This window comes from Elephantulus edwardii, unplaced genomic scaffold (assembly GCF_000299155.1).
Source record: "Elephantulus edwardii isolate Elephantulus edwardi_28Jun2011 unplaced genomic scaffold, EleEdw1.0 scaffold00029, whole genome shotgun sequence".
In the NCBI taxonomy this organism is placed as follows: Eukaryota; Metazoa; Chordata; class Mammalia; order Macroscelidea; family Macroscelididae; genus Elephantulus; species Elephantulus edwardii.
Genome location: NW_006399779.1, coordinates 7,827,586 through 7,834,304, shown reverse-complemented (window position 1 = coordinate 7,834,304; position 6,719 = coordinate 7,827,586).

Sequence of the window (6,719 nt, the reverse complement as noted above, 5' to 3'; positions counted from 1 at the left end):
AGTGCGATTGGCACAGGACAGAGCGGAGTTTAGGGCTGTTGTACATAGGGTCGCTATGAGTCGCAGGCGACTCGACGGCACATAACAACAGCAATCTGTGATTACAGTGTAGAGTGTTTGGGGATGGCTTAAGCCAAGAAGTCCAGTGCCTGTAAATCTTGAGAGTGATATTAATACCTCTGTGAGCGTGTCTGTACAACTTCTGTGAAAAGATTGATTGCCTCGGCCAGTTCCCAGGAAAGACAAGCAGGTAATTGGCATTTAATTAATGAGAATAAGTTTATTAAATTAAAGACTTATAATCCTTTGTTATTTATCTTCCTGCAGCCAATGTGACAATCTACTCTAAGATTATTAACTCATCACTGTTTCTAAGAGAGGCCAAACTAAACCTTCTGTTCAGTTTGTATAAATAGTCATGAATATGTTTGTATCTCAACCATGGGAACAAAATATCCTTTGGGAAAACGCAGGAGGTCTTTGTGGCTTTTTAAAAGATAGAAATTATTCTTTAAAATACAAATTATTTTTTAAATTAAATCTAACAAAACATCCAGCATGTCCACAAATATAACCCATCCATCCAAAAGAGCTCTATACATCGTCAGTTGAGACCTTGCTGTGTCAGATATTAAAGCTATGACCTAGGGCATGTTATTAGATGCTTTGAGGTTCATTCTGTTATATTTATAATTGGAAAATAATATCTACCCTTAATACATTGTATTGAAAATGAAATTATAAATTCCCCTGGTTGCAGAGAACAGTAGATCTGAAGAAAGAAGATTACTCTATGGCTATATTGAAGAAGGATGGGATAAGGAGGACGATCTTATGATGCAGCTCAGTGGAGTACCAAGACTGAGCAGAGTGGAACTGCTGAGCTTAAAGCCAAGTGGGTGATTCCAATGATCTTTTCCAGAAACCTGGAGTTCTGATGAGGAACACAGCATGAAAAGCACTAAGCTTTTTGTGGCTTTTTAAATTATATAAATTATTTTTTTAAATAAAAATTACTTTTTAAAATTAAATCTAACAGAGCATCCACCGTGCTCTGTCTCTGTATAGGACTGATTTTGTTTGAGGTTGAAAAGAAGGGACTTTTCTTACCAAAAGTCTCTTTAACTCATGGCCAAGATGGCATTTTGGCTTATCCAAATCCTGAGCTGGCACCATGCTTTAAACTTAGGTTAACAAAGCCAACATTTACAAACGACTGGAAAGATCAGGCCCAGAGTGTGGCAAGAGTTTGTCCATTGACAAGAGCAATTAATAGAAGGGAAGGGATTAGTCATTGATATCATTCAGTGACATCCTTACTCTGTAGCATTTAAAAGGAGATCCTTGATGGTAGATAGCCCCAATGATAGGTCTTTCGAGCAAAGATGACTATTTAAAGACCAAGATGCACCTGAACCAAGCCATGGCATTTCCACTTGTTTTATATGCATCTGAAAGTTAGGCAATGAGTAAGGAAGACCAAAATAGAATTAATACCTTTGAATGATAGTGTTGGCAAAGAATATTGACTATAACATGAACTGCCAAAAGAACAAACAAATCTGCCTTGAAGGAAGTGTAACAATTGTGTTCCTTAGCGGCAAGGATGGTGAAACTTCATTTCACATACTTTGGACATGTCTAAGAGGGACCAGTTCTTGGGAAAAGATGTCATACTGGGAAAAGTTAGAGAAAGATAGGAAGAACTTCAAAGAGATGGCTTGACAACAAAGGATTTTCAGCATGAAAGAGGTTGTGAGCACGAGGCTGGATAGAACAAGATTCCCATCTATTGTTCATAGGGTCACTGTGAGTCATAGATGACTCAGTGACAACTAATAGCAATGAACTTTCAGTGATGCAATAGTGCTCTGCATGTGTGACGGAGACACAATACTCTGACCCAGAGGTTCACAATTTGAGAAAGAAAAATTACATGATCTTTAAAGTGGCAGCAAATTGAAGGTTCCTACATTTGGAGTATGATTGTTCAAGAAAGCAGTGGCATGGAGGAACTCAAAGGTTGACAAAGGCCAGCAGGAAAGGGAAAGGGCAAGATTAGACCAAGGACAATACAATACCGAGATCTAAGTGTATATGCAAGAGATATTAGACAATACAAAGAGAAAGAACCTTAACTCATTTGCCTTGAGCCCTGAAAATAGCTGGAAAATGGGCCCTTGATCCCCAAATATTGCAAATGTTGGGCATGGCAACCGCTTATATTCTGTAGAGTTGGAGATGATGTTAAGGTTGGGCAAATTTCAAAAATGGAGACTGAAAAATGACTCCCCTCTGTGTATTACTCCCCCGCTCTCTTTCTTGAGCCACAGCTTTCAATCCAAGAGAACCCGTCCCCTTTAAGAACCAACGGCTGCACGCACTGGCTTCCTGCCAGTGCAGAAAAAGTAGAGCAGGAGACATTTAAAGCCCTGTTTGAAAACTGTCATTTTTTTCAGCGGCCTCAGATGGGGTGATTAATCAAGAAGCAATTCCAGAGAGAAGCCATCTTCTTTACCTACTTAAATCTCCCAGGTTAAGTTGTATTTTAAGCCTTGGCTTATTTTTAGACAAGTTTGTTGCTGTTGCCTAACCCTATGTTAAAGCAATTATTGTCTGGGAGGGTCATGCAGAGTTCAGTAGAACTGAACAACTTTAGTCTTAATGGGGTGAGTTGCTTGTTCAGGGGCTTTTCCTTAAAGGGACAGAACAGTGGGAATAGCCAATAAGTATCAAAAACACTGTTGACACCTCAAGAGAGGGAAGTTTCTCCTTGTTGGGGCTTCTAGCAAAGAACGCAAATGAAGCCATCTTTGTTTTGAGTCAAGTCAGTCACTATTTTCCTACACAGAAATCCATTAAGGATTTGCATTTCCAACCCACACAGACAGAATCAGAATTTACTTTTTAACAACACCCCCAACACACACACAGAGAGAGAGAGTAAAAACCACCCAAGGATCTTGTTAAATGCTAGATTCTGATTGAGTGAAATAGGGTTAGTTACTGTTATGAGTTGTTGAGACAGAACGAACTCACAGCTGATACTGAAGTGGATTTTCAGAGGCTGTAAATTGCATGGGAGAGTGCCCATCTTTCTCCCATGAAGCAGCTGTTGGATTTGAACACTTGCCTCTGAGCTGGTCACACTTCTTACCACTAGGCCACCAGAGCTCCCTATAGCTAGAGTGCAATTGCAGATTCTTGAACTGGAATGAACCATGTAAAATGCTGCTTCCACACAGTAAGTACTCAAAAAACATTTGGGGAATTTCTTATTTGAATCAGGTGGGAAATTAGAAATGCAAAAAAAGAAATGACAAGAATTAGCATATTTTGACTACCAGGTGCTTTACATAAATTACCTTCCTTGTCTGCTCCTCTGAAGTAGTTACAATTGTACCTACTTTGTACATGACGTTTAGAAAGGTGAGCTTTTGCTGGAGATCAACAAGAACCAGGGCTAGAACCTGGTGAATTCAAGCCACAAAATGTGGGCCTTTCTACCCCAAGTAAAGTCCATGTTAGGCTTGAGATTCAGAGTAACTCAAAGTGAATTCAACTTCCTGCCTTCGAGTTGGAATTGACTTGTAAGTTACCTTCCAGTAAATTTTCAGAGTCAGTAAATCACATGGAAAAGGATTGCCCATATTTCTCCTATGGAGCAAGCTGGTAGATGCAAACCAGTTAACTTTAGATTGACAACACAAGTCTCTATCTACTAGGCCATCAGAGCTTCCTTCAGTATAACTAAAAAGTTAAATTTATTGTTCTTTTTCTTCCTTATGTACTAGTGTCAGAGCCTATTTATCTTAAGATATTTCAAAACTACTTTTAGTTTTACTTTTGTCTTGATTTGTTAAAACTTAACAAATGCCAGATATTGGAGCAAAATGGCAACATCTCTTTGACCACATATACACATGGTTGTTTTGGTGTTTATTATTTGTTTGTTTAAAGTGAGTTTTGAAATAATCTCCATTTTATAGAGAAGGAAGCAGAAGCTAAGAATTGAATTTTCTTTCTCAATATATCACAGCTCTACTTGGTAGAGAGAGCCCTCATGGCATAGTTTCTAGACAGCTGCACTGGCCATGCCTTTCTAGAGCTTCAGATCCACCATCTCCGTGGAAGAAAGATGGGCAATCCGCTCTCCCGTGCAATTCACAGAGAAATTCAGCTGTGAGTTGGTTCCTGTCCCGTGGCAATGAGTAGAGGTATGTGATTCAAATCAGGTGTGCTTATGTTTGGAGCCACTGCACTAGTTTCATGGGGTTTGGATTTTGCTGGTTTTTCTGCTTTGGAGTTTGTTGAGGTTTTTTTTGTTTGTTTTGTTTTGTTTTTTCTTATTAACATTGACAGCACTATAATAGATGAGAAGAAATTGAGGTTGTTAGCAATTACAGCTTACTTGAATCCACAATCTACACTCTTAACACCAGCAGTCAGAAAATCAAAAGACAAATTGCATTGGGAAAAATCTACTGTCATGGACTGCTCCACAGTGCTGAAGAGCAACAATGTCAGTTTAGATACAAAGGTGAGCTTAATACAGGGCATGGTCTTCTCAATTACTTGTTATGCTTCAGAGAGCCGGACAGTGACTAAGGATGACAGAAGAATAGATACCTTCGAGTTGTGGTGCTGGAGTAGAGTCTTGAATATACCATGGACTGCCAAGAAAACAAATAGGTCTGTCTTGGTGAGGGTAAAACCAAGTCTCTCCTTGGAGGCTAGGAGTTTGAAGCTCTGCCTCACTTACTTTGGGCATGTGGCCAGGAGAGATGGTTCCTTGGAGAAGGACATCATGTTTGAAAGGGTGGATGGACAGCACAGGAGGGAAAGACTCTTTATGAGATGGATGGATACAGTAACTAGGGTGATGGGGGTTGGTGTGTCAGAATTAGTGAGACTGGTTCAAGACAGGAAGGGTTCAGAGCTGCTGTACATAGGGTCTCTATACATTACAGGTGACTCAAGGGCACATATCAACAATAACATACTATGACAGGTTTGGAAGCAGGAGTGGCATCCACTTCCTAAACAACATGCCTCCAAAAACTTTATGAACTTAGATAAATGCTGAGTTGTAGAGAGGTGTCTGGCCTTTTGTTCACAGGGTTGTTATGAGTCGTGCTCAACTCAAAAGCAATCAACAACAACAACAATCAAGAACCTTAACACTCAAAAAATAGCCCAACCACAAGGTACCACTATCAAAAATAGGACATGGTCACTTCTGCCCGAGTGGAGCTCTCCGCTTGATCCTGCCGATAACCATACACACTATGTTTTATACATTTTATGTTCTCATAAGCTCTCTCTTGTCTTTAGGAATATACCTAACTTGATTCACATTGCCCCAAATCCTGTGTAAGTGGCCTGAAAGTTGTGGTGGAGGATGGGCTCAGTCTTACTTACTTGAAGAGGCCCTAGTATCATAAACTAGAGTCATAAATCACTTCTGCAAGACAACTCCTTAGTGAAGGGCCACTGTTAAAAGCTAAAATCGCTCTTAATTTAATATAGTGCACTTGGCACCCTATAGAAGTGCCAGAGGGTTGTTTATGGAAATGGAGAAGTAATCAATACACCATCTGAGAGGGAGTCAAATAATTTAGGTCATGTTCATCTGGGTTAGGGCAGACCTTCTTGAAAGGGGCATAGTATTATACCCATCATGGAGGGAGAGAGCAGAAGGGGGTGAGAGGGAGAGAAGAGAAAAATATGTTAACAAAGGGGCCTCCAACACTTTAAACAGAACACTTAGGAAGAACGAGCAGGCTTTTTGTTTGTTGTTTAGAGCTGCTTTCTGCTTGATTTATTATTCTTCAAATAAGTTCATTAAGTATTGCTTTGGTTTCTTTCCATTGCTAGTTGTACACTCTGAGATAGTGTCTAGTGAACTGAAAATGGGGAATGGGGCCACAGGACTGTGAGTGTCTCTCTCAAAGGGCCAGAGGGAGTGAGAAGAGCACAGCCCCTCACCACCCCAGAGCACAAAGCAGATAAAGAGCCTGTAGCCCTGCCCTAGGGTGCCTCTAGATCCATACTAGCAGTAAGAGGTTCGTTTTTCTGTTGTTGACTCACAGACTTACAGTTGTGGTACCAGGAATGGGATTTATTAGAGAAGGCAGTTGGAGAATGGGGGAGGCAAAGACTATTACCCCATGTGAATCCAGGTTTTAGCCCAGCCCAAGACACAATTCTTCAACTAGTCCAGGCTCTTCTCAATTCAGCAGTCAAATCCAAATCATCCGGCAAGGTTTGCATCAGAACAAGTCAGCTTCTCCTTTAATTATTCACTGAGGACATTAAAGTCTTTAACGGTGGTCTTTATCTTAGATCTCCTCTGGTTACACCTTGCCACAGTTTCTCCACAGCAATGCCTCAGTCTCTCCACCTCCATCCAAGATCTCACTGCCAGGGTCTCCCTCAAGTCTTTCCCTCCTCAAGCCTTGCTCTTAAGTGTGGGAAGCACCCTTTCTCTTACCTTAGTTATATGGCTTTTAATGATTTGTAAGACCATGTATCTGCAGTTAAGGTAGATGGAGACCAGAGAAGGCCAAGGTAATGGCTAAAGAAAGCCAAGTTTAGGCTAACACTGCAGGTAGACAGCCTGCTCTTGCCTTACGTCCTCCACAGTTGTCATTCATGGCTCATCAACTCATTGATGGTAACTGACAAATTCCTATTCCAACCTTATATCTTTACACTCT